Genomic DNA, 9,459 nt, shown 5'->3' with positions numbered 1-9,459 from the left:
TCTTCGGCCAGCTTCAGAGAAGCAGCAAGGGCAATAGAGCTGGCCTTCTCACCCTCCAGTTCCTTCTCCACCTTGGCCAACTTCACCTCTAACTCCTCCTTCAGACCCTTGATTCGATCAAACTTTGACTTGGCCTCCTCCATAAAATATTTGGTAGCATGAACCGGAATCCCCTGAATTGTTCGAAAAATAGCCGCACCCATATGGGCCATCTTCACACTATTTTGGGTAATAAAATACAAATGCTTTAACAGAGACACGTCGTCCATGGAAAGCCCACCATAAGGGGCAATTTGCTGATCAACAAACTCAATGGCATCAAAGTCTGGAGAATCCAAGTTAAAGGGTTCGGATGTTTTTTGCTTTTTCAAAGGTGGGGCACCAGAAGCAGCAGCAGAAGTTTGAGGAGGATCGACCTGATGAAACTGGGGAGTAGGAATTACCTTCCTCGGCCCAAGGGAACTCGGCACCGGGGGCCTCAGGGGGACCTGTGAAGATCCCTCGCCGGCCACCTTGGCCGAGATGTTCAGAGCAGCAGTTGCCTTTTTTGCCCTTTTGAAGGCCTTCATAGAGTCGTTATTCTTTGACATCTCTACAAAACACAAAAACGGTCACGACAAAGAGCTACAAAAGAGGAAGAAAAAGGAAATAAGTACAGAAACAAGTCAGACAAATACCCAAAACAGTCCGAACCAAGGATGGGTCATTCAAAAACCTTTTTGTATCAAGGTGGGGCGGTTTCCCCCATAGATCCTCAAGAACAACAACAAAAGCACGCTCAACATCATCAAGCATCTCCCAAGTATAACGAGACACTCTCACATCCCTCTGCCACTCTAGAGGGAAAGAAGGCTCATCATTTTCGTCAAGAAAAAAGGGGCGGGCCCCCTCGACAGCACGAACCTTAAAGAATTAATTCTTGAAATCCTTAAAGGACTCATCATACATAGCAAAAACTTTGTGGCACTGGGCGGACCTGAAGGAAACCCAGGAAGCCTTCTTTTTTGAAGAACCGCCAGGCTTGGCAGAAACAAACAAATAAAGAAACAGAGTCTGGGAAGGTGTTACATCTAGTTCACGGCAGAGAAGTTGAAAAATTTTAATAAAACCCCAGGAATTGGGGTGAAGCTGGGATGGAGCAATATTACACGACCACAACAGGTCGGTTTCAAAAGCAGTAAAAGGAAAAGTAACATTCAACTGGCTGAAAAAGTATTCATAGGCATAAAAGAAGGGACGCTCCCTCTCAATGGAAATCGGAAAGCAAACCCTCTCATCAGAATCAGGAGCAACAAGCTCGTAATCCCCCTCGCGAGCATTGTTACCACAAATCCTATGACGCTTCCTCAGCTCTGTGCAAAATTCAGCGTCCACAACGGAAACACACAACAAAACGAGGGAGTCCAGTCAATCGGACATCCCCTAGGGAACTCTGGAAGACATCTCTACAATGTTATTGCGAGAAGACATGAGGCCAACTAAATCCTACAAGTAAGAAAAGAAAATGAGGTTACTACAAACATCTCGGACAAAGGAGAAAACAACTCGGACAATACTTCTCAGGCAATGAAAAGCAAGAAAAGGAAAACCCCCAGGACTCAAACCAAAGTCCTGGGGCATCCTTTGGAGGCAGTAACAAGGCAAGGTTTCCAGAAAAATAGTGTGAAGTTCGCATCCCAGCATTTTTCAAACAAGAAAAAGACCTCAAACAAGCAAGCATTTTCAGAAGCATAAGTCATCACAGTGTGCCAAACAAAAAAGCATTCCCAGAACGTCAAAACGCGCCAAATTGCTAAAGGTATGAACTTTCTCAAAATCAGAAACAAAAACGATCAAGCAAAGCAAGGAACAAGATGCAGATTCTCTATCAGAAGCAACAACAAAACCCTAGAAAGCCTCGACAAAAATGTCAAAAGAGCGCACGAAAGAAAGCCAAGGAAAACACGTTTACAGCAACAAACAAACGCAAGATCATGAAAAGGTTCAAACTTTCAAACATGCAAAATCAAAGCTTCACCAAAAAACTAAAAGTAAAAGCCGCGAAAGAAGCAAGAAAGTTAGTACCAACCTGAAAAAGCAGCGGGCTTCGAGGAAGTTGAAGAGGAAAGGCGAAAATCTGGAATTGCTCTCTCAAAAGTAAAAGAGAAGACACGAGCAAAAGCAACGTCGCTGGGCTGAAACGCGGAGATTCAAAACTCCAGGCAGAGGCTTCAGAAAAACCAAACAACGCCGCAACACGAAAAAAGTTGAAAGCGAGAGAAATGCGAAGAAGTTACAAAAAGGGCGAAGGAGAGAAACCGTTTCTGGGTTTTCAAAATCAAGATAAAAGAGCCAAAGGAAAACGGGGCAATTGATGTTAAAGTTAATATAGACATTAAACCCTCGCACGTTTCCAAAGCGCCGAATATAAAAGCGCGCGCTTTTAAGAAGAAAAACGTTCTACAGCTTATACAAAAGGAATCGACAAAATGCTTGAGTTCGGCTTCACTAAAGAAAGACCGAAGTCAAGGACTCGACCTCAAGAAAGAAGACCGAACTCAAGCAGGGGCACTGTTCATACCCTGGGTCGAGCTATCCGACCTGGGATGATTGGAGATAAAGCGACCGACCTCCTCTGGTCAGACTATCCGACCTCTTTTCAAAGAGTTCGACCAAATCGACAGGAAAGCCCAATAAAGGGCCCAAATAGAGGAACACGACCCAAATCCTAAGGCAGCCCAAGCCTATAAAGATAAAGGCGGTTCCATTGAAGATACGCTGACCTTAACTCAAAGATAAAGATAAGATAAGATAACTAACTTATCTTATCCAAAAGGTCACATCTCACCATTATAAATACACTGGAGCACCCAGGTATAACTCATACTCTGATTCTACTCAATACCTGCTTAATACCCTTGCTAACTTAAGCATCGGAATCCCTTGCAGGTACCCCCCCACCCTCCGGGGACGAAGGATCAGCACCACCACCAAGTCCAACAAGTCGGACACACCAGCTCCGGCCGTTGTACACCTGCCGGACACGTCGGCTCCGACCAACACAGAAGGTCTCGTCCGAGATCGACCTACAGTTTCAGGTGACCCTCGGAACACTTATCTAAGTAATTGCCTCCATAAATCTCTCTTTCATTTCTAGAAGGGAGATCTCAACAACTCTAAGATAAAGGGACGGTTATCCACCATCAGAAGTGGAATTACTTCAACGATGATTATTGGCTCATCTCCTATAAATACCCTGACACACTAAGGTACATATAAGTTTCAATATATTCAAACCTGCTTAACTCCTTGCTGACTTAGACGTCAGAGTGTATTTGCAGGTACCACCCCCCATTCCTCAAAACACACAACTCGAACGGCAACTCCTAGACGAAAATAACTCGGAGACCACCTTTCTTAGACATTTAGACTTCCTATCTGTTCATGCCCTGGGTCGAGCTATACGACTCGGGCTGATCAACGACAAATCGACCGACCTGTTCAGACTTGGACTACCCGACCTCTTTACAAAAGAGGTCGGCTAAATCGCTACAGAGGCCCAAGAAGGCCCAAAAAAGAGGAATACGACCCAAATCTAAAGGAAGCCCGAATCCTAGAAAGATAAAGGCGGTTCCCTTAAAGATAAGATAACTTCACTCAAAGATAAGATAAAGATAACAATCTTATCCCAAAGAAAGATCATTCTACGCCATTATAAATACACTGGAGCACCCAAGTATAACTCATACTCTGATTCTACTAAAAACCTGCTTAATACCCTTGCTAACTTAAGCATTGGAGTCCCTTGCAGGTACCACCACCCTCCGGTGATGAAGGATCAGCAGCACCACCAAGTCCAATAAGTCGGACACGGCGGCTCCGGCAACCATCATCAAGTCGGACGCAACAGCGCCGACCAGCACAGAAGATCTTGTCCGAGATCGACCTACAGTTTCAGGTAACCCTCGGAACATTGGCGCCGTTGCCGGGGACCTGGAAGTCATCCAATCATCATGGCAGACAACCTTGACAACGACCACGACTCTGATCTAGAGAACAGGACGCCGCACAAGAATGCGGACGCCACACCAAAGGATGCTCCTCAACTGAACAAAGAAAAGAGTCCACCAAACGCAGAAATCCTAGAGGCTCTTCAGGCTCAACAAGAACGTCTCAAACAACTCAAAAAAGACGCCAAGCATCAACGAGAAGCCGAGAAGGACCTCAGAAAGGAAACTAGGCGATATAAAGAGTTGGAAGACAAACTATTACAGCTTGAAGCAGATCTAAAAGCAAAGACTACTCAATCCAATCACGAGGATAATCCCCACAAGGATCAAGACCCATTCACCAAAGAGATTATGAAAGCCAAAGTCTCAAAGGACTTCAAAGCTCCCGACATGACCCCGTACGACGGCACATCAGATCCAAGCCATCATCTCAGTAATTTCAGAAGCAGAATGTATCTCACCGATGCCTCGGATGCAATTCGGTACAAAGCCTTCCCAACTACCTTAACCAAGACGACAATTAAATGGTTCGACAGCCTGCCCCCAAGGACCATCTCAAGCTTTGACGACTTAGCGGGAAAGTTCTTTGCTAGACTCTCCATCCAGAAGAACAAAACCAAGCACGCCCCAAGTTTGTTAGGGATCAAGCAAGGAGATCGGGAAAGTCTTCGCAGCTACATGGAAAGATTCAACAAAGCATGTCTGGACATACAAAGTCTGCCTACTGAAGCAGCTATTATGGGCCTCATCAATGGCTTATGAGAAGGACCTTTTAGTCAATCCATATCAAAGAAGCACCCTACATCTTTAAATGAAGTGCAAGAACGAGCAGGAAAATACATCAACATGGAGGAAAACTATCGACTAGGAGAGATCTCGAAATCTGGATCATTTTACTCCTCTCGAGATAAGGATAAAGAGTCCAAGAAAAAAGAAGATTAGCATGGAGAGAAGATTAAGAAATACCACAATTACACCCTCTCCGGGTGTCTCTCGTGGAAGTATACCGAGAAGTATGCCACACTGAAAAGATCCCACCACCTCGTCCACTTAAAAGCAAAAAGGGAGGAGGAAATCGGATAGAATACTGTGAATACCATCGAATCTATGGACATTCCACCAACGAGTGCTTCGACTTGAAGAATGTCATAGAGAAATTGGTAAGAGAAGGGAGACTAGATCAGTACCTAGCCAGTAAGACAGATGAGCCCAGAAAAAGAAGAAGAGACGAAGAGGGCGGGTGAACAAAACGATCACCTCGTACCCCGGAGAGGCATGTTCACATGATACATGGAGGATTTGCGGGAGGAGGAATCTCCAAATCATCTCGAAAAAGACACCTCAAAGAAGTGTATCACGTCAAAGGAAGAGAAGAAGCACCCGACCTCTCTACTATTACTTTCACTAAAGAGGACGCAGCTGGCGTCATCTCGGGACATGACAATCCCATGGTCATCACTATCATATTGGCCAACGCTAACCTCCATCGCACACTGGTGGACTAGGAAAGCTCGGCTGACATCTTGTTCAAAACCGCCTTCGACAAACTCGGCCTGGGAGAAAAAGAGCTCAGAGCATATCCGAACAGCTTATTCGGATTAGGAGACACTCCAATCCAACCACTTGGATACATCTCGCTACACACAACCTTTGAAAAGGGAAACTGGTCAAGAACACTCAATATAGACTACATCATGGTCGACGTGAGCTCAACCTACAATGCCTTAATAGGTCGAACAACGCTAAATCAGCTCGGGAAAGTAGTCTCGACTCCACATTTATGCATGAAGTTCCCAACTACAGAAGGGATTGCTATGATAAAAGGAGATTAGAAAACAGCATGCCGCTGTTGCAACGAAAGTCTGAACCTTAGAGGCAAAGGAGAAGAGATCCACACCATCGAACTCGGGGGAATTCGAGGTCGAGAAGAACTCCGTCCACAACCTGAAGGCGAGAAAGAAAAAGTCCAGATCAGAGATGTCCTAGATAAAACAACCAATATTGGCGCAATCCTAAAGGGAGAAACAAAAAAGTCCCTCATACAGTTCTTAAAAGATAATGACGACCTCTTCGCATGGAAGGTCGTAGACATGCCGGGCATAGACCCGAAGCTAATGTGCCACAAGCTGGTAGTATATCCAGGATCTCAGCCAGTACAGCAGAGGCGTAGAAAGCTCGTACCAGAAAGATCCCAAGCTGTGGACGAACAGGTACAAGCTCGATTAGAGGCAGGATTCATCAGAGAAGTCAAGTACCCACTATGGCTAGCCAATGTCGTCTTGGTGAAAAAGTCAAATGGGAAGTGGCGGATGTACACTGATTACACCAACCTCAACAAAGCTTGCCCAAAAGATCCTTATCCACTCCCACGTATCGTCACTCTAGTGGACGCCTCCTCTGGATACAAGTATCTCTCATTTATGGACGCTTATTCAGGATACAATCAAATCCCGATGTACCCACCTGATCAAGAAAAAACCTCATTCTTAACACCCAAGGCAAACTACTGCTACGTTGTCAGGTCATTCGGACTCAAAAACACAGGAGCTACCTACTAAAGGTTAATGAACAAAGTCTTTGCAGATCACATTGGAAAACTAATGGAGGTATACGTGGACGATATGTTAGTAAAAACACAAAACGAGGAATCATTACTGTCCGACCTCGCCCAAGTGTTCAATACCATAACAAAGCATGGCATGCGACTTAACCCTGCGAAATGCACCTTCGCAGTAGAAGCTGGAAAATTCTTGGGATTCATGCTCACACAAAGAGGAATCAAAGTAAACTCGGACAAATGCCAGGCCATACTCGACATGAAAAGTCCGACCTATGTCAAAGAAGTACAACAACTCAACGGGTGACTGGCAGCCTTGTCCAGATTTCTAGCCGGATCAGCCGTAAGATCTCCCCCCTTCTATGCTACGCTAAGGAAGGGAAAGAAGTTCGAATGGATACCAGAGTGCGAGTTAGCCTTCCAGGATTTCAAAAGATTCCTGGGACGACCTCCCATTCTTACCCGACCTTGGGAAGGAGAAACATTCATATTATACCTCGCAGTAGGAAGCCAGGCAGTAGCTTCAGCACTAGTCAGAGAGGACAAAAGCAGACAGCAACCTATATACTTCATCAACAAAGCGCTACAAGGGTCCGAACTGAACTATCAAAAGATAGAGAAGTTCGCCTACGCTCTCATATTAACCTCTCGACGACTTCGCCCATACTTCCAGGCCCACACCATTAAAGTTCGGACCAAGCAGCCCATAAAAGGTATCCTACAGAAAACAGATTTAGCGGAAAGAATCCTATAGTGGGCAGTCGAGTTGTCCGAATTCGACCTCTAATATGAAGCTCGGACAGCAATTAAATCACAGTATTTAGCCGACTTCATTGCAGAGTATATTGACACCCCGGAAACCCCTACAAATTTGAATCTTTACGTGAACGGCTCCTCAAATAAAACTGAGAGTGGAGCAGGTGTGATAATAGAAAGTAATCAGGGAGCCCAAATCGAATTCTCACTAAAGTTCGAATTCCCTGCTTCTAATAACCAGGCTGAGTATGAGGCGCTATTGGCTGGTTTAAAGTTGGCTAAAGAAGTCGGAGCCCAAAAACTTGTCATCTTTAGCGATTCACAGGTTGTCACCTCACAAATAGCAGGGGCCTACCAAGCCAAAGATCCTGCTATGAAAAAGTACCTGGACAAAACCAGGGAACAACTCGGGCAATTCTAGGAATATGAAATCCAACATATACCTCGAGAATAGAATGCTCGAGCTGACGCACTCTCAAAATTAGCCAGCACCAAACCAAGGGGCAATAATAGGAGCCTCATCCAGGAAATACAGCAGAAACTGTCAATCTCGGAAGAAGAAAAAATCCTAGCCATATCAGGCCAGGATCAATGATGGATGACTCCCATAATCAACTACCTTAAATTAGAGATACTCCCTGCAGATAAGAAGGAGGCAAAGAGGTTAAAGCAGGAGGCACATTATTACACCATCATAAACGACACTCTATACAAGAGAGGAATTTCGACACCTCTACTAAAATGTGTACCAACCTCTAACACAAAAGAGGTCTTGGAAGAGATACACAGTGGCACCTGTGGAAACCATCTCGGAGCACGAGCCCTTGCCAAAAAAGTACTTCGAGCCGGATTCTTTTGGCCGACTTTGCAAAAAGAAGCCACCGAGTATGTTAAGACGTGTCCACCATGTCAGAAACATGCCAACTTCCATGTCGCCCCACCAGAGGAGCTCATCAGCATAACATCACCTTGGCCATTTGCAAAGTGGGGACTCGACCTTCTCGGGCCCTTTCCCCAAGAGTCGGGACAAGTTAAGTTCCTTATTGTAGGGGTAAATTATTTCACAAAATGGATAGAGACAAAGCCCCTAGCCACTGCCACTGCCCAAAGAAGTCGGAAATTCCTATATAGGAACATTATCACGAGGTTTGGGGTTCCTTACTCCATCACCACAGACAATGGCACTCAGTTCACAGACGTAGGCTTTAGAAAATTGGTAGCCGACTTGAAGATAAAATACCAATTCATATCTGTGGAACACCCGCAGGCTAATGGACAAGCAGAAGCTGCCAATAAAGTCATACTAGCCGGGTTAAAACAGAGGCTGCAGAATGCAAAGGGAGCCTGGGCCGAAGAGCTCCCACAAGTCCTATGGGCATATCGGACAACTCCACACTCCACCACAAAGAAATCACCCTTCCGATTGGCTTATGGAATGGAGGCAATGATACCGGTAGAAGTTGAAGAAGGATCTCCCAGAATGATCCTCTACAATGAAGAAGCTAACTTCCGACTTCAAAAGGAAGAGCTCAACCTACTCTCAGAAGTTCAAGAAAGAGCTTGGATCAGAGAAGAAGCACTAAAACGCCGCATGGCCTTAAGATACAATCAAAAGGTAGTGCAGCGAAGCTTCGCCAACAATGACCTCATCCTAATCCGAAATGATATCAGAACAAGTCGACCCAAAGAGGGAAAGCTAGCAGCTAATTGGGAAGGACCCTACCGAATCCAGAGGTACTGGAAAAAGGTTACTACAAAGTGTCCGAACTCGAGGGCCGAGAGCTACCGAGATCATGGCACGCCTGCAACCTAAGAAGGTATTATAGTTAAAAGGTAATAAAAGATCTTAGGACAAAAGGTGCTCTCTTTTTCCTAAAAAAAGGTTTTTTAATGAGGCACCAAGCCAAGATCTACAAAATTACCTAGGGTAAGCACTCACATGTATATATTTCGCATATTTTCTATTTTGAATAAAGTTTTTCATATTTCCTACAAAATCTCTTTATCAAGACGCATTAATCTAAAAACGCAAAATTCATTGCCCGATTATAAAGCTACAGATCGGCAAAAGTGAAAACCAAATTCACTGCCCGACGTGATCGACAAAGAATGAAAACCGAATTCATCAAAGATCGACCAAACGAGGATCAAACTCTA

The sequence above is a fragment of the Arachis stenosperma genome, chromosome 7 (genome assembly GCF_014773155.1).
Source record: "Arachis stenosperma cultivar V10309 chromosome 7, arast.V10309.gnm1.PFL2, whole genome shotgun sequence".
NCBI lineage: Eukaryota > Viridiplantae > Streptophyta > Magnoliopsida > Fabales > Fabaceae > Arachis > Arachis stenosperma.
This window is presented reverse-complemented; position numbering follows the sequence as displayed.